This window comes from Castor canadensis, chromosome 5, assembly GCF_047511655.1.
Source record: "Castor canadensis chromosome 5, mCasCan1.hap1v2, whole genome shotgun sequence".
Classification (NCBI taxonomy): domain Eukaryota; kingdom Metazoa; phylum Chordata; class Mammalia; order Rodentia; family Castoridae; genus Castor; species Castor canadensis.
Window position 1 is genome coordinate 84,590,695 of NC_133390.1, and position 26,755 is coordinate 84,617,449.

At 38.4% G+C, this 26,755-nt stretch overlaps 1 protein-coding gene and 1 pseudogene across 4 annotated transcripts in view; both read right to left on the bottom strand.

Moving 5' to 3' along the window:
- Positions 1-26,755, bottom strand: part of Map3k13 (mitogen-activated protein kinase kinase kinase 13) — a 160,417-nt gene that overhangs the window by 99,076 nt on the left and 34,586 nt on the right. Inside the window, exon 1 of one of the 4 annotated variants that reach the window (XM_020183928.2) lies at positions 3-219. The exons of the other annotated variants lie outside the window; for them this stretch is intronic. The gene's annotated coding sequence lies outside the window, so the exon portion shown is untranslated. Of the gene's footprint in view, positions 1-2; positions 220-26,755 lie in introns of those variants that run through there. 4 annotated transcript variants of the gene reach the window in all.
- LOC141423275 (guided entry of tail-anchored proteins factor CAMLG pseudogene) lies at positions 9,085-26,753 on the bottom strand (annotated as a pseudogene).

Genomic DNA, 26,755 nt, shown 5'->3' on the forward strand with positions numbered 1-26,755 from the left:
ACAACAATGAAGAATTCCTACACATGCTGTTCCATTTTCTTGCTTTAAAAAGATGGAAGGTTAATTTAAAGAGCCTTGCAGAATTTGAAAAATAAGGGGGAGGGGGATTCCACCCACACAATCCTCCAGCACACCTCAAAGGAGCCCAAAGCCTTGCTGACGTCACAGATTCATGAATGGATGTAAATTGGGCTGGTTTAGGATTCCGCACAGACTTCGCTGTGGTGTATGCCATGAAAAAAAAAAAAAAAAAGGGAGGGTCCAGAGTATGTCCAGCCAATAGGCTTCAGGCAGTCATGGCCTGCCTTCTTTTAGAAGGAATCTGGTCACAGAATAAACAGAGCCTGCCAATCAGGCGTCTGCCACTGCCTTAAGACAGACTGGCAGCTGGAGAGAGAGAGAGAGAGAGAGAGAGAGAGAGAGAGAGAGAGAGAGTGTGTGTGTGTGTGTGTGTGTGTGTGTGTGTGGTGTGTGCTGTTACAGTCATGAAAACATTGCTATTGACTGAGGGAATAAAAATAGAATTTTGGTGGGATCAATGTCAATGCTATCAAAAATACATATAGAAGAAAATCATAATTTTTATTCTTTAGAGCTTTTGCTGTTCAGCAACAAATCAAGAGAAGTAGCCTCTAAAACTGGTGACCAGTGGACATGCATGCACTCTACAACACAACTTATAATACCAAAATAGTAGGGGAAAGGTGCATCAAAATAATAATCCAGTGACTTAATGAAACATAAACACCTAAAATAACATTACATAAATTTAATTGTTTTGTATGATAATAATGTATTGCTGACCTTCACGAGGTGTCAAAAGTGAGTGTGGAAAAGTAATTTCCTGCTATATTTAAACAAGGTAAATCATTCCCTCACTGCTTTATTCATTCAAATAACAGAAGGTTCCAAAAGGGCTCTTGATGAATCTTTGAGAAATTCTGGTGTTAGTAATGAGTCTTATTAGAACCAAAAATATCTGTATTAAATTCACCCAAAGAACTCAGGATATTTCTTTATTCTTTAAATTTTTAAAAGATATACAAAAGTACTCATTAATTTAGTTTACTGCCCCATATTCCCTATCCCTTACCAACACTACAAATAATGACCATAAGTTCTTTGAACTTGGGAAATGGTCCCAAATTTTTGAAACTAGAACAACAGTGGTTATGATAAAGCCTCAGTTATGAGGTATCTAGGAACCAGGAAATTTTGAACAGAGATATGCTGTACCTCTCAATGAGATTATTTGTACAGCCAAGAGAAGAAAAGTGACTCCCTGATCTATGCAGCTCTAGAGACCCCAAACCTAACCACTATGAAGTATGTATACTGCTTTATTCATTTGGAAAAGCAAAACTTTGTGGTATTATTTTATATACAACAAAGAAATTTAGACAAGCAACATAATGTCACCAACCATAGTCAAAAGTTTTCTCTAAAGGAATTTATTGTGGAATATCACTTCAGAAAAGCTAGACCAAAGATGTATACCCATGTAAGACAGAAGCAAGCACTCAAGGCCAATTGAGTATTAATGCTTTCCCTGTAGGCCTGAGTGCACTAGGTCAGCCTATGTCAGTATGTCCATGTACCAAGATTATGTTAGAACAAATAAATGGAAAGAAGATGAACAATAGAATGCATTCCTGTTTCTTTTAACAGCAATCAAAGCCAAATAAAATACACTAAAAGAATCAGATTTATGCTGGGGGCTGGTGGCTCATACCTGTCATCCTAGCTACTTGGAAGGCTGAACCTTGGCAAATAGTTCACAAGACCCCATTTCCAAATTAGCCAGAGCAAAATGGACTGGAGATGTGACTCAAGCAGTAGAGCACCTGCTTTGCAAGTGTGAAGCCCTGAGTTAAAATCCCAGTCCCACCCCCCAAAAATTTCAGATTTATAAAAAAACATTTTTTCTCCCCAAATCATACAGACTAACAGAAGGAATCAATAGTCCACATAGTCTTACTAGGGAATGTTGATAAGATGATCAACAAGTACAACGAGCTGTAGATATTAAATATAGATATTAAATATCTACAGCTTCTGTATTTTAACTAGATTTCAATAAAGCTGGTTTTTTTTTTAACAATATACCCAAATCTGTTATAGGAGCTAATGCAATTGTTGTAAGGTTCACTTAGCAATATTGCTAATAATAAGTCCACTAAGGGTAGTCTCTGCAGCAGTTCAACCAAACTGGGTCTCTAAATACTTCTCATCAGGACCATCTACAATCGTTGGCTCAATATATGATCTGGCAAATGAAAACTAGCTGACTCTATAGACTTGCCAAGTTAGTAAGATGGACTTGTTCTGTGATAGCATGCTTCCTTGTACCACAGAAGTATAAAGTAGGCCAACAAAGGGTTCTCTGGGCCAAATATCATGGGAAATTATTGGGAAAATGTCATCTCCCCAGACCATGAAAGCCACAAAAATCATTTTGGGAGGAAGCCATTGTTGTTTGTTGTTGAAGGGAGAGAGGGGCATGGAAAATGTACACAGAGAGCAGCATGCCCAAGAGAACTTGCTGTGCTGATAGACATGCACTATAACTTGCACTAATACCTTAGCCACATGTAACTTCTGAGCATTTGGCAAGTGCCTGGTGTACTTGAGGAACTGAATTTTTATTTAATTTAATCTTAATTTAAATTAAAGAAATAGTCACATATGGCTGATGGCTAACATACAGGACAGTGTACCTGTAGAACTATCAAGCTAAATCCCATTATCATAAGTAATGTTTTTGGCAGTGCTGGGGTTTGAACTCAGGGCTTTGTGATTGCTAGGTAGTTGCTCTACCACTTGAGCCATGCCCCCAGTCCTTTTTTGCCTTAGTTATTTTTCAGATAGGGTCTTGGCCTTGGACTAGGATTCTCCTACCTATGGCCTCCCAAGTAGCTGGGCTCACAGACATGCACCACCATTGCTTATTGGTTGAGATGGGAATCTCACTAACTTTGCCTGGGCTAGCCTCAAACTGTGATCCTCCTGACCTCTACCTCCCAAGTAGCTGAGATTACAGGCATGAGCCATCATACTCTGCCTGAGAAAATAAATTTTAATAAATATCTAAAGAAAATCATTCTTATAAGTATCACTAAAATCTATCCTTGCACTAAGGGAGATCATCAGAAAGCTACATGCTATCTACATATCATTAGTCTAGTACCCCTTGGCAGAGTCATTATTGTTGAGTCTTATGGACTTGCTTTTATGAAGAATTATTGTAAGGAAGAGCCATGTTGCCTCTGTGTTGCCCATTATCTTGCATAGTATCTCCCATGTAAGCAGTTCATATGAGGAATTTCTACTACAATTTAATACCAGGGGAGATGTTTTCTGTCCATATTTTAGATGGCAACACTATAATTAGCTGAATTCCCCTTTTTTCCTCCTTGCTGCTGGGATGCTCAAATCCAATTTATGTTTCATATATATGCTTTTGTGATTAACATTTTTACTTTTTATTCCTTTGTTTGAGTTTGATTTTCCTTTACCCTCTCTATCATATAATATATACACATATGTATACATAGAAATACATATGTATGTACATGATAAGCAATTCAAATTATTTTTGAAAAGGTAGGCAATGAGTACAAATTTGCACCAAATACATACATATATCTATATTAACTTTAAAAACATAAAAGTCTCATGTTGGTAAATTCTACAATCATCTTTATGGTAAAAGAAAACCCTAAAGGTACACACAATTATGGCAAACTTAGAAGAATATCACTAATTAACTGGATTTGAACTTTTCAATATTTTTTTCGAAGGATAATAAAACATCTAGTCAGTTGAGAAAAAAAGCAACTGCTTGTGATTTTATATGCTAAGAATAAATCTTAGCTTAATGAAGTTTTAATGTATTATCTGTCAAAAGGATGACTACAAATGAGGGATTTAAGAACTTTTCTTTGATCGATAATACAAACACACAGAAGCAAATCAAAAGCAAATGGACTTCTCAATTAATAAAATATTTAACATCCTCAAATATGCCATTACATAACATACAAATTATGGCAAGGTGCCACACACCAAACCTTTTAGATTAAAAATAATATCTTGAGTTTACAAAGGCACTTTACACATTGAAACAGCAAGATGAAACTATATGTCACTCATCCACACAGGTCTTGTGATATTTTCTGGGGTGGTGGGATAGCCCATATTTAGCATATGTGAGTCCCTGGGTTCTGTATCCAGTGGGGTAGTGGGGGGGAGAGAGAGAGAAAAAAAAAAAACCCTATTCTATGAAAGATCATGTTTAAAAAAAACCTCTCAGTCACTGGATATGGTGGTGTATGGCTGTAATCCCAGATCTGAGGAAGCAAAGGCCAGCCTGGGCTACATAATGAGATCCTGTCTCATAAAACCAAGCAACCAATCAATGAAATAAACAAACAAAAATCCTCTTAACCATCTAACTTCTGATCATGTTTTAATTTCTCTTCTTTCTAGATACCAGCTGGCATTTCCCCTTTAGCCTCACAGCACAGGCAACATAACTGAAGACCAAAAGATGACAGTAATGAACGTGTGCCTTTTTGATTTTAAGGTTGCCTCTACCTCTTTTGCATTAGTGGGAACTGTCTCTCCTCTCCATTTCAGTCTATGTTGTTTGGACAGAGTCGACCCCAGCTAATGCTAGGACCCTAAGAGTGAGCACAAGGCAGCCAGTGCATCTCCATGGTCAAGGACTGAAGGTATGGCTCAAGCAGTAGAGGCAAGCGTGAAGCCCTGAGTTCAAACCCCAGTCCCACCAAAAACAAAAAACAAAGTTGTCCTTGGTCACAACAATTCTCCTTGGTGAAAGGTTAAGATGCATGATGCAAGTCAGCCAATAAGGATCATCAGACTCACCTCCAGGATGTTTGCTACAACTATTGGGAAGTAAAAGTACATGGTTTTTAATCAGTATACTATCTGTAAGGGCAATGTAAGAAGAGAGCTGTCATCTTTGTCCATACAGAGGGCAAAGGAAAGCAGACCAATGGCAAAGGAAAGAAAACTGATTCCTGACTGAGCATCTAACTTCAGGCATGTCTGAAGGCACTTCCTTTGCTGGACCTCTCAATTAAGTAAGACAATCAATACTCCCCCACTTTCCTTTTTTTTTTAAACTTAAACCAGTTTTATATAGATTTCTGTCACTTGTAGTCAAGGGTCTTTATTAATACAATGCCATCAGTTGATTGTCTTCCATCATACTCAACAAAACTAAATTTAAATCAGATTCCCTATACTATAAGAGCTCCTTTCCTGACACTCATATTTCAATACTTTGGTTGACTTTAAAATTCTGTTTCCTAATTCTCACTTAGTGTTTACCTTTTATTATTGTCTTTGTCACCCTCAAATGTCTGTGTGATTTTTTTTTTTGAGACAGGGTCTTGCTATGTTGTCCAGGCTGCCCTTGAACTCCTGGTTCAGGCGATCCTCCTGCCTTATCCTCCCGAGTACTGCAAGTATAGGTGTGTACCACTATGTCAGGATATTATTTAACCTTTGACTTTTGAAGTCGGTGACTTTCACAGAAATATTTTTTACTGTTCATTTTAATGAATCCAGGCTTTAAAATACATTAACTGTGAAACCCAAATAATGACTACTTAACTGTTCTGTGCCTCACTGCAAAGTGCTGATAATTACATGTGTAGTATAACCTCCATATGCTAACCAATGTCAGCTACTTTAGTCAATAACGTCATAATCAGAGCCACAACTCAATTTATTCTAGTCTCTAAGTTGCAGGCATTCTCTCAGTGGTTATTCTTATTCTGAGGCTGACAAATTATAACTTTGAATTTCTTAAATTATTTACCAAGTTTGTCTTTTCCAAGGTTACAGAAATCTATTTTCTTCCTGTGATCTATCCTTTTTCCTGACGTTCATTTTAAACTCGACTCTGAGTATCTACTACAAGAGCTTCCTCCTTCTGAGATTAGACTATATATGCTGGATGAATTTTAGCCCAAGCAAAATGCAAATAGAATAGCAAAGAATCTGCCAAAGAACTTTTTGTCTCAAGCAAAAGACTATATTATCATTTACTAATTTAAATCACTCTGACCACTACTCTCTTCCATTAAGGACAATAAGCATTATTGTTGAGTACAATAATATAGTATACATTATCAATTTTCACCATATATGCCAAGCATTGTGCTAAGAGCCCCACATAAATATTTTATCTAATTCATGCAACGATGTAAGGTAGATTTTTTAATCCTGTTTTAAGATGAGAAATATGAGGCACAGAAAAACTAAATTAATGTGAAGTTACAAACCAGTTGGAAAAAAAAAAGGCGAGGCTCCAGAACCTATTCTTTTATTATACTAGTCTGTTGGTAAGAAAAAAGAAAAGTGAAATGAGAATCTCACACTAGAAGTAGCCAAACACTCAGCTATGATGAAATATGTATAATCATCCATTTTAAAAAGAGGAAGCCCATTTTCATGAAAGTATAATGCATGAATAAGCACTACCTGTGATAGTGGTAAGAACAGTTAATAGGCAATAGAAAAACCAGTCTGCTACAAACCATTTCATAAAGAGAACCATTCAGGACTACCCATGACAACTATGCATTTGTTCGGAACTCAAGCAAAAAAAAAAAAAACCAACAAAAGGCATGGAAATATTTAGCATTGATATAACCAGATACTTGATATATCCGTTTTGAAGAAGCAAAGCTATTACTGTGTGGAAATGCTACTTTTATTGGACTTTACCATACACTGATATATTAGACACTTACTATTGTTTAATAATAATAATTATTGACTCCATGGCTGGGCAAGAGGTAATATTTCTCAGTGTTGAATCATAAGGGGCTTATCTCAGCCTTGGATTTTAAAACCTAATAATCTCATAGATTTATAGGACAAAGGTCATTATCTCCTAAACAGGAGATGGTCCAGATGCACAGTATGAAAGAGCAAGCTGTGCACTAAAGGTAGGCCACAGGAAGATGCATCTTTTCAGGAGAGTAGCTGTCCTTTTTTCTCATTCACAAAAGTTGTCAAAGCATGGCCAGAAATTCTTCTTTCTTTATTGGCATTACTGGGAGTTGAACTCAGGACCTTGTGTTTGCTAAGCAGACCAGCTCTACCACTCGAGCCATGTTCGCATCTGTTTTTATTTTAGTTATTTGTCATATAGGGGCTTGTGTTTATGATTTGGCTGGTTTGGACCACAATCCTATTTATGTTTTCCCCGTAGCTGGGATGACAGGCAGACACCACTGTACCCAGCTACTGGTTGAGATGGGGGTCTCACAAACTTTTTTGGCCTCAAACCACAAACCTCCTGATCTCTACCTCCCAAGTTGCTAGGATTACAGATGTAAGCCACCATGCCCAGCCCAGAATTTCCTAATGTATTAAACATATATCTGCAATATAATATGGCGATTCCACTCCTAGATATTTAACCACATGAAGACTTGTACAAAACATTCATAGTTTTATTTGTGACAGTCCCTAAATAAAAACTAAAATGTCTATCAACAAGTGAATGAATAAACTGTGGTGTATCCATACAATGGGAATACTACTCAGCAATAAAAAGGAATGTACTATTGATACATGCTAAAATGTAGATGAATCTTAATGTAGTTATGCTGAATGAAAGCATCCAGATAAAGAGTAGATCCTCTATGATTCTATTTATATAAAATAGTAGGAATTACAGACTACTATTGTGACAGAAACCATACAGTGGTTGTCAGATAAGAGGAGGGACTACAAAGGGGTCCGAGGAAGCTATTGGGGGTGCTGCTTATGTGCATTATTGTAATCGTGGTGATGGGTTCATGGGTATAAAGTTATGATAAAATGTGTCAAATTACACACTTTAAATATGTACCCTACATTGCATGTTAATTTTACCTTAAGAAGGCAATTAAGAAAACAGTTTAGAACATATACACATAGCCAAAAAGATTTCATAGTTCAAAATTATTGCATAATACTTTTCCATATATATGCACGTATTTTTTGGATGTTCCGGGTATTGAACCCGGGGTCCTGTGTGTGCTTGGCAAATGCTCTACTTCTGAACTACATCCCCAGCCTATATTTTGGTATTCTTATTTCTTATTTGTTTTGCAGGGCTGGGGAATGAACCCGGGACCTTTCACATGTGACGCAGGCACTCCTTTCTTAAGAAAGGAGTAAACAGTACAAATAATAACGTTCAGTGTGAGAACTAATATGCAAAACAAATGCATTGTGCTTATGTTCTTAAGTGTTTAGAATTTGTGTGCTTTTTCCACTTTAAGGAGAACAAATATTTGGAATATTGAAAATGATGACAGAAAATACATCTTGGCTTGTATGATAATAAAAGGGATTTTAAGACAATGTTTTTCAAACTGCAGTTATAATCCATTAGTGAACCATGAAATTACCTTAGTGGGTCAAAACTATCATTTTCAAAACGAGATAAAATAGAACAGAATAGAAAATACTATATCAGCTGGGTGCCAGATGCTCACTCCTGTAAATCCCAGCTACTTAAGAGACTAAGAGATCAAGAGGATCTCAGTTCGAGGCCAGCCCTGGCAAAAAGTTAGTGAGACCCCCATATCAAACAACAGCTGGGCACAGTGGTGTGTGCCCATAATTTTAGCTACTTAGGAGGCTGATATCTGAAGGATCATGGTTCTAGGACAAAAAAAAAATTACAAGAGCCCATCTCAATGTAAAAAAGCTGGGTGTGGTAATGTGCACCTGTCACTCCAGCAATTGCAGGGAGCCTAAAATAAGAGGATCATAGGCCAAGTCAGCCTAGGCAAAAAGCGAAAGCCTGTCTTCAAAATAACCAGAGCAAAAAAGGCTAGACGCCTGGCTCAAGCAGTAGAGTGCCTGACTAGCAAGGTTAAAGCCCTGATTGTCAAACTCCAGTACTGCCAAAAAATGTATAAAAAGAAAGAAAAAAAACGAAGGAAGGGAGGGAGGGAGGGAAGGAGGGGGGCCTGCCTAGCAAGTGTGAGGCCATGAGTTCAAACCCCAGTACCACCAAAAAATAAAATAAAACTGCTGGGTGCTGGTGGCTCACACCCGTAATCCTAGCTACTCGGGAGGTAGAGATCAAGAGGATCGTGGTCCAAAGCAAATAGTTTGTGAGACTCTATCTCAATAAAACCCATCACCAAAAAAAAAGGCAAGTGGAGTGGCTCAAGGTGTAGGCCCTGAGTTCAAATCCCAGTACCACAAAAAGAAAGAAAGAAAGAAAAAAATACTATTATCTGAAATAGTGAGGTTAAGTATATTGTTTCAGGAAACTTGTCATATCTGCATGTACTGGATTTCATGCATTACTATGAAAGTAATATTTTTTACCATGAGTCATGGTACAAAAGTTAAAAAGAAAAAAAGCACTGGGTGTGGTGGGTCATGCCTGTAATCTTAGCTACTTGGGAGGCAGAGATCAGGAGGATTTTAGTCTGAATCCAGCCTGGGCGAAAAGTTTGTGAGACCCTATCTCAACCAACAGCTGGGCACAGTAGTGTCCTCCTGTCATCCCAGCTACACAGAAAGTATACATGGAAGGATCAAGCTCCAGGCCAGCCCAGGCATAAACACAAGACCCTACCAGAAAAAATAACTAAAGCAAAAAGGGCTGGGGGTATGGCTCAGGCCTTGTGTTCAAACCTGGTACCACAAAAAAAAGTTTCTAAAAATAGCTATTCTATGATACATACATTTAACAAATAGCTATTTCTTTTATTCTTTATGTTCCACATTATATACCATGCCTTTTATGTTAAAATATCTTCTTTATATTGTGTTCTCTTAGAGTTTCAGATTCCCAACTTCCAAAATCATAATTGGGAGCAAATCTGGCCCTAGGCCTTCTTTATAAACAATCTTGTACTACACTTCACAGTACATTCACACAGGACTCTTGCTAGTCCTATTTCATATGTGAGAAAATGAAAGCTCCAGGGAGATTGTTCATCCACTCCAAATTTATCTAAACTATGCAAAATACTGAAGACTGACTATATTTTTAAATTCATTCCATTGCCTTCTCCCCCCCACAATAAAGATTTGTTTCTATCATCCAGTGAGTAATAATTAAAGAGGAATTTATTTTTATGACACATGGGTTCAAACCCAAGGCCTTGTGCAACATTGCATCTCTGAGCTATATCCCAATGCTTAAAGGTGAATTTTATTTATTTATTTATTTAGATAGTACTGGGGTTTGAATTCATGGGCCTGGTTCTTATAAGACAGGTGCTCTACTACTTGAGCCATACCCTCAGCCCTTTTTTGCTTTAGTTATTTTTCACATAAGGTCCCCTGCTTTTGCCCTGGCAAGCCTTGGAACATAATTCTCTTACCTATACCTCACACATAGCTGGGACCACAAGTTGCAGCTTGTTGGTTGACATGGGGTCTTGCTAACTTTTTTTGTTTTTTTACCTGAGTTAGCTTCAAACCTCAATCCTCCCAATTTTTGCCTCCAGAGTAAGCTGAGATCACAGATGTGAGCCACCTCCGCCTCCCCCAGCCTTAGAGATGAATTTTAAAAAGTGGCAATCCAATGACAAAAAAGTCCATTTATGGTAGCCAGGACCTTTGGTGAGATGAGTGACTATACAAAATGGTGTAAATGTTTTATTTGAGGTTAGAAAATACTAGAAGGAAATTAACTGAAATTTGAGGCAAGACAAGTCTTCCTTGCATAGAACTATCCTATACACAGCAAGATGTTTAAGACACACCCAGCACTCCAGTAACTGCTCCAACCTCATTCCTAGCTAAGAAAAGCTTCCCACTCCCAGGCCTTTGTTTCCCTAGGCACCAGGGGATGAAGACTGTCCTAAGTTAGGTTAGACTAACCAGGTTTGACTCTCTGCTGCCCTCTGTTGACATAAGAAAGGTAAGAGCAGGCCCTTAGCAAATAAATGTGTATGTGTCCCTTAGAACATGTCAATCCCTTGGGAAAAATACACCAAGGAGAAAGATTTCTCACATTGACCCTCGCAAGAACTTTGGGAATGTGTAGTGAGGCTGAAGAAAGGCAGAGAGCTGATCTTCCCAGTCTAGACTGTAGTCAGTACTCGTGACTTGCTTGTCTTTGGCGAGGTGCGTGTTTGTAAAGGGAATAAAGGCTTTTCCTTATACAAACACACCTTGTCCTTAGCTACAGTTTGCTCTACCACTCCCACTTTGCACTGCGCCCTCTTACCAAGAGCTTCGGCTAGTCTTTCTTTTCTTTCTGATGAATGATCATTTAGGGTGGGGTGGTTAAGGATAGCTACAATAAGGAGGCAGACTGGAACTGGACTGAAGAAGAGGGATATGGGGAAGTTGGTGGAGAGTAAGGGATAATTCTGCCAAGGTAGCCCGTATCAGTGGTAAAACTGGTAAGGCATGAATTAGTACTTTTCATTCCTGTATGAGATTATAGTATAAAAACACAGCAGATAAGGAACTGGCAACCAGAGAGAATAAAATGTGAACACTGAATCAGTAACTGGTGGCCTTTGTTTTTCAAATGAGCCTTACACTGTGTAGATGCACACTCAGTACTTTAGTCATGTCTTTACTGTTAACACTAATGAAGGGAGCAAAGGAGACAGAACCCAGAAATCTTTCAAGAAAAAATTCATTTTATAATTATTAAACATGACCATACACAAACTCATATTTAGAACATGTTTGCAATACTGGAGCCCACTCTTTTGAACTTGGGGAAGAAGGGAAAAGAAACAAGAATGATAGAGCACCAAAAATATTGTAAAACATAACATCTGTGAAGGCAGAGGATATAAGGATGTGTATTGAAAGCTGTTGAAAATGGGAGGTGGGAGGTAAAAGGCTAAGGGAGAGTAATGGAAGGGGTTGAATGAACCAAAGTAAAGTAGACTCACAGTGAGGATACATTGAGAAACCCCTTTGGACATTGACTTAGGTATTAATAATGAAAGACAGGACTGTAAAATAGGTACAGCGTGTGTGAGGAGGGTACTTGTGTGAGGGGGAGGATAAATGAAGGAGATTAAGGTGAGGGGATATGGTTGATGGACTTAGTACACGTATATGAAACAGAACAAAGAAAACCTACAATAGCTTTAAGTGGAGTGGGGAAGGGGTCAAGGGGGAGAGACGGTGGGGGTGATCTAACCAATGTACAATGCATTGGAATTGTCACAATGAATCCCCCTTGTATAACAAATATATCCTAATAAATAAAATAAATGAAAAAAGTTATTAATATGTTATATCCAGGCAATACATTTACAACCAAATAATGAAGCTATACTGGAAAGCTCTTGTTTTCTCATTCCACAGAATGATACTACCCAAGAGGGTAATCCTGTCTTTACTACTACCTGTAGTAGTAAAAGACACAGTGGCTACTAGTAGTGGCCTGCCCTAAATCTCATTAATCTGACTACTTCAAAGGTAGTCAGTCTACTTCAAAGCCAGTTTCTCCAACTAGGCTGAGAATGAAAGCCTTTCATGTAACATTCTCCAAATGAGTGATAAATAGAAAGGACAGAGTATAGGAGAGGGGGGCTAGGAATAGTGCTTACTTAGATACCCTGAAAAAATCAATTTATAAAATCAAATACAGAGATTTTTATTACATGTCTTCTATGTTCAAAATACCTTAACACGTGTTGTTGGATATAAACATGGGGATAAATCACAGATCCTGACTTCAGCCTATTTTACTGGGTAAGAAAGACAATAAATAGAAAATTTTTAATTGTTGTAATGGCTTAAAATCATAACAGAAAGCCTAATGGTAATACTGTCCCCCAATATCCAATCTTCTCTTTTTTTCTTATAGGGAATCATTGACCCCTACTTTTAAAGGTTTAGGTGGGTACATGGCTACTCTGCTAAAGACTTCTTTATTCTCCTAGCTTCAGATGTTACCACATGAGTAAGTTCTAGCCAATGGGATGGGAGTGTGATGTCTGCAATGTCCAGGTTTTCTTAAAGAAAAAGCTGCCTATCCTGGACCCTTTTTCCTCACGCCCATGGCTGAGTCATCTTCTGCCATACAAGTGATGACAATATCCCAGGCGATGGCAGAGCAACAAACAGAAGTAACCTTGGGCTTTGAACAATCAAGCAAATCATAGCTATCTATCTGTCCTGGAATAACTGCCTATTTACGGGTGTTAATGAAGAATGGAATAACGTTCTTCCTTTTCTGAGCCACCAAAATGTTTTTGAGATTCTGTTACCACTGCTTGGTTTGTATCTCAACTAATATATCCTGCTTTTAAATGGTATGCTTATTTTCTAAATGAGATAAATAAGCAATGATTGTTCTGGACATTCTGGGAAGAATTAATGACTCAAAGAGAAAGAGAAACCTTAAAGACTCAATCTACTCTGTCTCTCTCTCTTCCTTCCTTCCTTCCTTTCCCCTTCCCTTCCTCCCTCCTTCTTTCCTTCTTTCTTTTTTTCTTCTTTTTAACATATGAAGAAACTGAGGCTTAGAGATTTGTCCTTAGTCTTGGAATTTATGGTAGAGCGGGGAATTGATCTCCCAAGTGTTCTTCATGTAACATCTCCTGTTCATCTGTGCTAACAGTGACCACCAATACTGCCTCTTTCTCTCATTGGCATTCAGAGTTAAGATTCACTCAGCACTCCTGGGATACAGAATACCGTCCTCAATTTTAAAGGAAAACAAAATAATTTTTAAAAAATACTTATTTTATCTGAAAGGTACCTGAAATCTAACACAAGAGAAAATACTACCATAACTATATGATACTACGAAAACAAGGAAGAGCAAACAAGAAACATAAACCCAAAAAATTACTATCAGAGATCCAACAAACAAAAATGGTCATGAAAATCTTGTAGCAGTTCCCCAGATAACAAAAGCGCTCTAGAGATAGAGAAAATATGATTCAACCTGAATCAACTTGTAAGTGCTCTGTTTAAATCTAGTTAGACATACCAGGGCCTGGGACTATGTTTTCAATTCTCATTAAACATTTTTTGTCAGTGGAGTGGCATGAGGCCCTGATTTTAAGCTCCAGTACCACCAAAATAAATAAATAAATAAATAAATAAATAAATTTCTTTTTCCTTGTCTAGAAAAATTGTGATGCTTAATCTTTTAAAAACTACCTCAAAAGCCTCCAGCCCAGGGATCTCTTTGTGTTGGCTAGCCGACAATAGCCATTTTTTCACCAGAGACCTCTCTGCTAAGCTGTACCCTTGCTAAGGAGGAAGAATTACTGCATACTTCATGTATGCACACAGCCTACTAAGAGGACATGAAGAAAGGAGCGGTTTTAGGGAGACATGAAAAGAAAGAATAAGTATAAGGGGTCACTATGAGGTAGATAATTTATTTATTCAATAAAAACTTGCTGACATGCAGTCTGTGTTGGCAGTGAGCTCAGATTTGGTGACAAATACACGGTTCCGGTATGGAACCAGGGCATCACATATGGTAGGCAAGTGCTCTACCACTGGGATACCACCCCAGATCTTCTTTCTAAGGCATTTTTACATACAGAATTTGGGCTGAGGTAGAATTAAGAGTGAAATAACACTCTAGCTAAAAACAATGAATCTTTGGAGCAAGAAAAAAACCACTCCAGACCATCTTTATTTTGTTGAATTTCAATCTACTCTTTCTCATTATGAGGCAGCTTTAATAAAGGGTAGAAACGGAAGCCATTGCTTATGTGTTTTGCTTATAGCTTCTGGTTGATCCTGGTTTAATTGAGAGCTCTCAGCTGGCCAGACTAGCAAATGTTCTTTTTCCCTTTGAAACCCATAACCACTAGGCCTATTTTCTAGCCACTGATCCTGGTCTATGAAACCTAACATCCACCTGGCAGTTTTAATTTGAAAACAAAAAGTAGGCATATCCCAAATCCTCTGTAGTAGTGTTGCTCATTCCTCCCCTGAATGGACTTTAAACAAAGCCTATCTACAATCTAGAATTGCTACAATCTAGAGACAACTATGATTAATACTCTGGATGATATATTGGGTCTGAATTCAAAATTAGCAAAATGAAGCCCCATTGAAGACCATTCATAATGGAAGCAGTGGCTTAAAAAAGCCACATTATCTTGGCCCAAATTTTTAGTCTCTAAGTTACCCAAGGCTCTGTATTAAATGGTCGTCTTCAAAAGGCCATTCCTCTAGAAAAGAGGCTGCTATCTTAAAGTGGCTTTCACTACAAATAAACATAAGAGGTAGAAGGAAAAAAATAAGATTCCAGAATAACAGTGAAATATACCATAATTACTAAACATTGCAACATTTGAAAAATAAAATACATTTTCCCAGGAGAGTATGTGTTAGAGCTTATTGCTTAGTTGGGCAATGAAGCAGACAGAACTTTCATGCTGAATTTATATTTCTGGAGTAGCCTCCATTCTAAGCTCTTATATTTAGGACAAGTTCCTTTATATTTTCTACTATAAATACATAATTACATTCTGAGCAGAATGAAAAAATGCTTCTACTGCAGCCACCTATTGCAAACATGAAAGATGTTTGAAAATTCTTAGAAAAAATGCAACATGCTAGTATTGCTGAAGAATAATTTATAAACTGAATTAAATCTTATCTTACCTTTAATTAATCTACTGATTATTCCAAAATCCCAAATGATGATTAAGAAGGCAATGTGTAAGAAATAGAGTAAATAAGCTACATAGAACAGTGTTAAGTGGTTTGTTGAGCTACAAACATATAAACACACATAAATAATCTCTAGTCTATCTTATATGCAAAATAAGTCTATCTTCTCTTGCCTTGAGAAAAACTTAAGTTTTCAGAAAAATGAAGTATGAATACATTTACTATTTTGTGCAAATGTGAGTTCAAGAATTATGATAGTAGGTAAACATAAAAATAAGGTGAAGGAAAAGGTTTATGAACAGGTAATTCACATGTAAAAATATATAATAGCTAACAAGAAAAATGTTCAACTTAAGCATCAAAGAAATAAAAATGCAGACAAAATATCATCCTTTTGTTTTGTTAACATGGAAATATGCTGCTTTGGAAAGGGTATAGCCAAACAGTCACTTATACACTGCTAATATGTAGATACTTGTTAAAAAAAATTTTTGAAGTGCAATTTAGCAATAGATATCAGTAGACTTAAAATGTAGCTGTCTTTTAAAAAGAAAATGAAAATGAAAAACATTTTTAGAGTGTAACTATCTTTTGACCCAAAATTCAACTTAAAAGAATTCATCTTAAACAAATAACCAGGAATTTGAAAGGGAAAAAAAGGGATGTATCTACAAAGATTTTTCATCATATTATTGTCTGAAACAAAAATAATCGGGGCCAGGCACAGTGTTTCAAACCTATAATCCCAGCATCTGGGAGGCTAAGTAGGAGAATCATGTTCTTGAGGCCAGTCTGGGCTACATAGTAAGATCCTGCCTCAATAAAACAAAGAAAGAAAGAAAGAAATAAGCCAGGCACCGGTGGCTCATGCTGTAATCCTAGCTACGTGGGAGGCAGAGATCTGAATAATCATGGTTTGAAGCCAGTCTGGGCAAATAGTTCAAGAAGCCCTATCTCGAAAATACCCAACACAAAAAAAAAAAGGTTGACAGAGTGGCTCAAGTTGTAGAGCACCTGCCTAGCAAGCATGAAGCCCTAAGTTCAAACTCTAGTACCACCAAAAGAAAAAAAAAAGATGGAATAATATAATTGTTTAATATATTATGGTAAGCAAAATATTTTAAGCCTCTGCAAATTATATACTAAAATATATAAGAACAGGCAAAAATATTCATGACAAACTATTTTAAAAAGGAAGGTAACACAGTAATATATACCATATGTTTATACAATAACCATGTTTATATGTGTTTATATTAGCCATGATTAGCCTGGATATAGGGATAATATTACTTTATTTTCTTATCTAAATTTCTAAATTATCTATGAAGTACAAGTATATTACTTTTGAGAAAAGTATCAAATGTTGCTAAGATAATAAATGTTCATTGCTATTTTAACTTTAAAAAACTTTTATGGGGAGTTGGGGGCATGTTGATCAAAAAATACAAATTTCAGATAGATAGTAGGAGCTATGACACATGGTGACAGCATACGATGTATAATATGCCATGTTTGCATACTTGAACATTTCAAAGAGAGTAGATTTTAGGTGTCCTCACCACAAGTAAGTTAAGTATGTAAGGTAAAACCAAAACAAAGTTTTCCCTCTAATTTTAGGGAAGATAGCTTAGGAGTGATTCTGTATACACTCTGCCAGAACAGATAATGTGTCTTTTCTCCGAAGTAAAGGAGGGTCATGACTGGGATAAGCTTTGAGGAGGTAGGAGTTTGAACCAAAAATTCTAGACCAGAAGGTAGTGCAGGCAAGGCAGAGTGTGAGTGTGTGTGTGTGTGTGTGTGTGTGTGTGTGTGTGTGTTTTAAGAAAATAGAAAAATGTGGATGGCAATAAAAGATTATGAGATGAGTAGAGAGGAACTTAAGAAATCCCGTTTCCAACAACAGAGGAGGAGGCATGGTCACCTATCAAAAGGGAAGGATGATGAAGTGGGATCGTGGGAAACAGGAGAGGTTTGAACAGCCACTGCTCAAACCTCAGAACAATAAATATGGAGTAAAGGCCACAGTAAACAATGGAGACCAATCAGAGGATGCAAAGCAATCAACATGGCAGCAGAGAACAGGATTAGGAAGGTGTGTTGGGCACAATCAAAGGAGGAAGGACCAAAGGGTGACAAGAGATAGAGAAGTAAGATTGGAAGAAGTAATTATTGACTGGCTGACCATGTTTCTAAAATGGGTGAGGCAAAAAGGGAAGTCATTTTTGTTACTATGGTACCTACTGCCATGTATGGCACATAACATGTGCACGTCTCTCCCTTTCAAAATATCGTCCTAACTTATCTACTTACTCTCTGGTCTTTTTCTGGCAAATTTTTTAAAATACTATATTCCAGGGCTAGCAGATAGTAGGCACATATACCTCTGTTCCCTTTCCCACACCCATAGCAGGGAGAGCAGTGGATAGTGGTCCTCTTTCATTTGACACACACCATAACATGTAAAACTGAGTAGCACCTAGCAAAGGGCCTTGCAGTCAATAGCAACTTACTAAAGGAATGAATGCATACAAACATCAGGGTAAAGTTGGGATCTTTCACACTGACTGAAACAATTAATAGGTCTCTGACCTTGTGGGAATGGGCTTAGTTTAAACTGCTGGCAACAGCACCTTGGGTTCCTCATATACAGGAAGCCTTTATTCAGGTCAGTCCAGCTAGCTGCATGTCAAGCTGCTTCTTGCCTACAGTACATTTTAGTTTAAAGCTTTATTTTGGGATTAAGTATATCTTTTAATCTCATGCTGTTTATTATCCCATATCTATTCATTAAAAAGCACCCTGCTAGGAGTCATCCATTTGCACTATGGAGGAAAGAACAGGGAAAAAAAGGAATGTACTACACTGCTTTTTTTGGTTCAGAAACTACACTTGGTTGGTAAGGCATTAATTTAACCCTGCAAGTAGAATTTGCATGATCTCCAAGTCCTTGTGGCAGAAATACTTCTAAGGTGGTCCCCATGATCCTTATTTCCCCCTGTTGAAGTGTTTGTGTGATCCTCTCCCCTGGAGAGCACTTTCTCTCGCTCCTGGTTCTCCTGAACAAACTGGGGGTGACTGGGGATGCAGAAAGAACAAACAATAGAAGGCAGACAGGAAGAAAGTTGGGGCCAGGTGTGCTGGGTGCTTGGCTGTAGACGCACAACAGCCTCATTGCTTTTTTTCTCTAATAACTCTTCTTTTATGTCTCTTTTCTTCTTCTCTATTCTTTAAGGCCTTACTTCTAAAGTCTTCTTCAAAACCTTGCTTCTAAAGTCTTCTTTTCTGTTCTTTAAAGCCTCTTTCCTTAGACTCACACTGTCCCATGCTTTCTTTAATCTCTCTTAAAGTCTTGGCCCTCAGACTTGCACTGTCCCATGTTCTCTCTTAAAGTCTCCGTGCTCAGACTTGCAGACAAACAACAGCAGCTGTGTCTAAAAACTGCATTAGCATAATTCTTAAAGTCCCATGTTCTCTTTAATCTCTAGCATAACTCAGCAGCAGCAGCAGTCTGCTACATCATTCGGCAAGCAGTCCACCAATCAAAAACCCATCAATCCTTCCTCCATCAAAAAACCTCCTGTCCTCCTTCAGCGAGTCTTTATATCCAGTGGAAAACAAGGAGGTGGAGCAGCAGTTCTTGGGGAGGGGTGTGACATTGTAACAAGAAACCTGCTGCATCTTGCCTCTCCTCTCTTCAAGTTCTCATAGGCGTCCCATAATCTACTCCCCACACCCTCCCCTTGAGTGTGAGCAGGACTTGCTCCTAATCAAAAGGACCTAGTAAGGGTGCTAGCGTGAATGTGGCTACAAGCACATAATTATGTGACTATGTTATAAAACCATGCATCTGTCTGGAGTCTATATGTCCCATGCTAGCAACAAGGAAGCATGTGGCCATTTTGGGGAAGCTCACATGGCAGGAAGTGAAGGTGGTCTCTATAAGCTGGGGACAGACTTCAGCCAACAGGCAGAGGGCTGGAAAAAAATCCCTGAAGCTCTCAGTCTTACCATCACAACCCACAACAAGGAACTGAATGCTTTTAGCAACTGGAGTTCCCCAGCTGAGCCTCCAGGGGAGAACTCAGCCCTAACAATGCCTTGGTTGAGGCCTATGTGAAACCCTGAGCGGAGGACACACAAGGCCATGCCCAGTGACTAAAGTAATAAATGATTTTTTTCCCAATGTCTTTCATTTTATTTTTATTTTTAGGATGGCTTCATTTCTCAGGGCAGAATGATACAAATACAAGAAGCAGTCATTAGGGATGACTGCGATGTTTATCTGCTCCCTTAAAAGCACTAGCTCAGCCCCCAAAAGAGGAATTCCAAATCCGAGAAGTTAAGGTATTCAGTATTTAGAGTATTAGGGTATTTAGAGTATTTATGGTATTGGGTATTAGGCTATTAGGTAATTAGTTAGAAATTAGGTATTCTAATTAAACAAGAAAACCCAGTAATGACATTGTCACTCTATTCTTTGTATCTGTACTAATAAAAACTAAACCCTTTTATTAAGAGGAATCTGTTATTCTGTTCCTAAAAAACCCCTGTAAAGTAAAAGAATTACATAAAGGTCCAAACCAATTTGGTTTCTTTAAAGACACTGCAGTTTGGAAGATAAATTAAGCTTCTCCTCCTGAGTTGTTTAGGCTTCATGGTACTTCAGAGCCCCAATAATCAAGCAGTTTATGACAGAAGATAAAAAAATGAGGACATAGACACAGCTCTGTGAAGACGTCACCCATTTTGCTATAGGCATCTGTTGATCAATTTATCACTGCAACAAGAATTCAGATATAAAAGTGCAGCTGTTAGTACTGTGGTCTTTATCATCTTTTCGGCCTTGGGAAAGTATTTGTACAGTCCCATGTAGCAAGGTGTAGAGTAAGAAATAGAGCAAACATGGACAAATATTTGCAAACAAAAGCTCTGATGCCAATAGCAAGAAGAGTACATCCCTGCCGTCCAAATATTCAAAGAAAGTCAGATTCTTCTGTTGTACTTCATCCTCTTAATTGGGCTTTTCACTGATGAGCTATTTCCATAGCTTCATTGCTTCTTCAGATCTGGAAAGGTACTGTTCCAGGCCATACAGGCCATGGTAAGAACCCCTCTGGATGGTGTTGGTCGTCAGGTCCTCTCTGTTCCTCTGCTGGAGGTCCAGGTTGACATCATTACAGCCCGGGGCAGGGGGAGGGTGAAGAATGATTCCAGTTTATCTCCCCTCTGGATACCCTTTACTTCCAACATGCCAATCTGCTGACTGGTTGTTTGAAACTGAGGGAGTTCTGTTTGTCATTATCCTGAAGCTTTGATTTTGCTTGATTTTTGTCTTCTGTGCCCCTCTGGGCTTGTGAAAACTCAAGATCCTATTGATGCACTACTCTGAGTTCAAGAGCAGATTTCTCCGAAGCAATTTGGCCAATGCTGGGATGTTGACAGGCCTGACCGAGCCTGCTGGGAATCCCCACCTGTCCCCACCATGGTCATTAGCCATAGCCACAGGCTCTATCCTTCCCTCTACAGTCCTGCAGTGGTGGTGGCATTGGTGACTTAAGGCCAGGCTGCACAGCACAGGTCCCCCTAACCACAAAGTTGAGAGGCATGTGTTTTTTAAGTCACTAAATTTGTGATAATATTGTTATGCAACAATGAAAAACTAATATACCCACAGAACTTGACAACATTCCAACTAGAGACAACTTGGTTTACACGTACAGAAAGCATCTAAATCCCTTGAGGCACAGCTAATAACGATTATAATCACATACTTAATTACTTTTTTGGAGGGGTTGAACTCAGAACCTGGAGCTGGCTAGGCAAGGGTTCAACCACTTGACCCATGTCCCCAGTCCTTTTGTTTTTAGTTTGTTTCTCAGATTAGGACTCAGAGCTTTTGCCTGGACTGGCCTTAGACTGCCATCCTCCTACCTCTGCCTCCAGAGTAGCTGGGGCCGCCCCACTCTGCCTTGCATTACCCCTTTTCATACAAGTAGTAGTGAGTAACATAACAAATATTCTGCCAGATGACTCCAATAAGCCTGGGTTATAAGCCTTAAGTCACTAGCAATGGTCATACACAGAGTAAGGAGAATTATGAAAAATATATCCTTTGTTTCTTAGAAGTCTTGTCTATGTCATCTGGGAGGAGTTTTTTTTGTTGTTGGGGGTTTTTTTGGTGGTAGGGTTTGAACTCAGGGCCTTGAGCTAGCACTCTACTACTTGAGCCACACCTCCAGCCCTTCTGCTTTAGTTATTTTTTAGATAGCATAAGCTTTTTACCGGGGCCAGCCTTCAACCCTTATTTTAGCTGGGATTACAGTGTGCATAACTATGCACAGTTCTTTGAGATAAGGTCTTGCTAACTTTTTGCTCAGGCTGGCTTTGAACTGTAATCTTCTATCCCTGCCTCCCAAGTAACTGGGATTATAGGTGTCAGTTACTGCACCTAGCCCTACATCTTAGAGTTCTTCTTTTTTAGCTCTTTTTTGTGGGGGAGGGGAGTACTATCTTGCAGTTGCTTTACATAAAAGGTCTCATTTCCCAGTATGATTCTAAAATAGCAAAAGCCTATGGCATAGATAAGACCCACACCAGTACCTTGCAGAATGCAAAGAAAAAAGCAGAAGAGAATGAGTACATTTGTTGTATAATGTAGCATAACAAATTGCCTCAAAATTTCACAGCTGAAAACAAAAAACATTTATTGTCTCACACGGTTTCTGAGAGCAGCTTATTGGGTGGGTGATTCTCACTCAGGGTCTCTCATGAAGGAAGTTGCATCAGCTTGTTGACAAGGGATGCTGTCATCTGAAGACCTGACTAGGGCTACAGGAAAACTTCTGAGACTGGGCATTCATATGGCTGTTTGCAGGAAGCCTTGGTTCCTTGTCATGTGGGCCCTTCCACAAGGCCATCTGAGTGTCCTCATGACAAGATGGCTGCTTTCCCTGACAGCAAGTTATTAAAGCAGACAAAAAGCTGAAGTGCTTTTCTATGTGACCTTTTTCTTAAAGGGCTGGATAGTAAATTAGGCTTGCATGCCATGAAGTCTGTATTGCAACTACTCACCTCAGTTGCAGTAGTATAAAGACAGCCATGTACAACACAGAAATAAATGGGCATGGTAGTCTCCAATAAAACTATATTAAAAATAAGCAGCTGGCTTGAGGACCATAGCTTGCCCACCTCTTACCTAGTCTCCAAAGCTGCACACCCTTGCTTCATTATTCTATTTATTAGAAGCACGTCACTAGGTCCAGCCTACATTCAAGAGGAGAGGAAGTAGGATGTACCTCTTGATGGAATAGAAGAATTTGTAGACATACCTTAAAATCATTACTATGGACTTAGCAAAGTGATAAGCTGTGAGTTAAACACTGCATTTACTTCCTAGGGATACTACAAACCAGTCAGCTTCAAAGAACAGAATTTTTTTCTTTCACAGTTCTAGACACTAGAAGTCAAAGTTAAGGTGTTAGCAGGCCCATGCTCCCTCTGAAAGCTCTAGGAAAGAACCCATCCTTACCTCTTCCAAGCTTCAGGTAGCTCCTGGAAATCCCTGCAATTCTTGGCTTACGACTGCCTCACTCCAATCTCTACCTCTGTCTTCACATGGCTTCTGCCCTGAGTGTATCTCTTTTCAGAAGGACATCAATCATTGAATTTAGGGCCACCCTACCCAGTATTACCCCATGTTAACTAATTATAGCTATAAAAAGCTTGCTTCCAAATAAAGTCACATTCTAAGGTTCTTATGGATATTAGTTTGGAGGAACACTGTTGTATATTGCAGTGGGCTGAACAGTGTTCCCCCAAAATTCCTATCTACCCAGAACCTCAAAATGTGACTGCTGTACTTTGGATCTTAAACATCCCCCAAAGGCCTGTATGTCAAAGGCTTGCTCTCTAGTGTGTGGCACTATCGGGAGGTAGTGGAACTATTAGGAGGTGGGGCCTGGTAGAAGGAAGTTAGGTCATGGGGATATTGAGGCCCCAGCTCCTTCCTTGCTCACTCACTTTTGTTTCCTGGCAGCCATGAGGTGAACAGGCACTCTCTATCATGTGTTCCTGCCATGATGTACTGTGGTGCCACAGGCCCAAAGTAATAGGGCCAAGTGAGCATGGACTCAAACCTCTGAAACCTTAAGCCAAAATAGACTTTTCACTTACTAAGTTGGTTATCTCAGTAACTTTGTCACAGTGACAGAAAGTCGACTAAAAGAGTGACCTTATTTAGAAATAAGGTCTTTGTAGATTTATTAATTCAGTTAATTCGAGGTCATACTGTATAGGGTGGGTCCTAAATCCAATCACTGGTATCCTTGTAAGAGCAGAGGTAGACACTTAAGCCCTGAGTTATGTAGGGAAGTGCCTCATAATCCTCAGGATAAAGCACAAGCTCCTTCATTGGGCATCCTAGGCCACTCTTGATGCAACTCTACTAACTTCCCTGTCCTCATTCCCCACCACTCCCCTAATCTTCTCTGGGCTATAGTTAAACTGAACTGATTCCAACCTACAAGGCTACATGACCTTGCTGCTGCTTCTCCCTAGAATGTTCTGTTACCTCTCTTCCTTGAATTTTGGAGGTTCCCCATAATTTATATCAGGATTTAACTATAATGAGAATGTCAGGGAATATGAATTGCAGATATTTTTCTAGACCTTTATTTTGTACTTTGAAAAATATATTACTAGCATATAATTTATATATAGGAAATGCATGAGTGCAAGTGTTCAGTAAAATGAATGCTGGCAATTCTATATACCAATGTAACCACTACCTAAAACGAGATCTAGAACATTTCTATCAATTCTAGAAAGTTTCTTGGTGCATCTTTCCAGTCAATAAAAAACCTTCCCCATTTCCTCACCAAAATATTTTTGATAAAAAAAATTAAGGGTCACAAAACAATCATAATTTTCACCAATGATTTTTTTTTTTGAGATGGAGTTTTGCTATGAGGCCAGGCTGACCTTGAACTATGTAGCTCAGGCTGGCTTCAAACTTGTGATCCTCCTGCTTCTGAGTGCTGGAATTACAGGTGTAGACCACCACACCCACATCAGCATTGGTTAGTAAAAGTGTTTGCATGTCTTCCATTTTCATGTTACTTTCCCTGGTCCCTCACAATTGTATAAAGCAAGGACTATCTATATTTTTTATTAGTTTATATTAATTGTACAAAATAATGAGTTTCATTATGACATTTTCATATGGTCATATTTGATCATATTCAACTGTTCCTCAAATTTTTAAATATCTTTCATTTGGTGGAACAAGGGCTTGAATTCAGGGCCTTGTGTGTGGTAGGCAGACTATCTATGTGAGCCATGCCCCCAGGCTTTTTTTTTTTTTTTGCTTTAGTTTATTTTTTCATATAGGGTCTCCAGTTTTTGCTAGGGCTTCAGACCATGATCCTCCTAATTCATGTAGCTAGAATTAGAGGTGTGCACCACCATGCTTAGCCCCTGTATTTCTTAAGTATGTTGTCTGAACACTTGATTCTTGAATCTTTCAAGGGGAAAAAGTACTGGCAAAATTATTTTTTGCAGCTTCTCACAGCAGCCATGTCTATTCCTATGAACCTTAATATTTCTGAGAAAATAGATTACTATCCCAATAAACAGATTATGCAGGCAGCCTTTGTCAATTTTTTACTTAGTGACTTTTGTTCGTCTGTTTTTGTTTCTGTTGCTGGGTCAAGATTGAGCCCAGGGATGTTCACATGCTAAGTATAAGCTTTACCACCGAGCTACACTCCCAGTTTTCAGTAAGTGACTGTTTATCATCTTTCCTTGACGAATTTGCTCCCTACCTTGTGATTACCTAGTTATTTTAGGGAGCCTGAGTGAGGAAAGTTTCCTGGATATTTGGCAGCTATTTGTGCAACCCCTGCTTCCACCATACTATTAAATTCTGAAAGCTGGAAGGACAAGAGGAAGACAGCAGCCTAGACATGGAGTCCAATTATTCTTAAATCTTCCATTCTGATAGGGAGGGAGGTATGGAAGGAGAGGAAAAAAGAGAGGGAGGGAAAGAGGAGAGGGAGGGAGGGAGGAGGAGAGAGAGAGATTTCGATTCTCTCGACTGCAGGTTAATAAGTATTAAAATAACACAAGCATTTACCCTCTAGTAGCCTGTATGCATCTCCTGGGGTAGTTCTCTTCCTTTTAACTGGTCAGCTTGATAGAGGCTAAATACTGGTTTTTAAATTCTAATGTGAAGTTCTTTTTATCTGTGTTGTACTCTGCCTGTACTTATTTGCTTATGTGTCCTCATGCTTTTTTTTTTTGATGAGGTGTGTCATAAAGTACTATGAAGGGTGTGTTTACTTTGAGTTGCATATATTGAGAAATAGGAAAAAGAATGGCCTATCATTTTCAGATGTTCCATAACTGTCTTTGATGTCTAAAACATCTTGTGTAAATTGCTTCTTCTCAGTTTGTATTACAAATGAATTTTGAAATAAATTTTACCAGGATTGATCACATCATTTTGCTATGGAAACCACTGACATACATCTCACATCATGGCATTCAATATTTATTCTTTAAATTATAATGATCAAAGTAGTATGTTATCATCACAGTTGTAATAGTAGTTATAATCACAGTGGTTGTTCTGTGAGGAAGGCAGGGTGAAATATTAATATCCCATCTTCCAGACTGTACATGCTGGGACACAGACAGATGATTAAAAGAGACAACACATGAAAACATGTGTAGGACAGAGCCTGGTGTGCTGTAGTGTGGTGTGGTGTGTGTATGTGCACATATACCTATCTGTAAACTCCATATGTACACACATTTTTCTGCATCAAGGGGGAGTAATTTTTTTCCTTAAAAGAATATAGTTTACTATGAAAAGACAGATTAGTGGCAGATCTAAAATTAAAGCCTCTTAACTCCTAGCCATGTAAACTCTCTAGTTAACTCTATTCATATGACATAGACATTTCCAAATCTGACTGTTAGCATTCCATGCTTAGGAGAAGCTAGTACCTAATCCAGTAATTCAACTTTTAAAATATAGCCTGGAGATATTATAAGGACACTCTCTTAAACTTTCTTTTCTTTTTACATTCCTCTGGCATTGCATACCCTTTTAATTTCTAAGATCTCT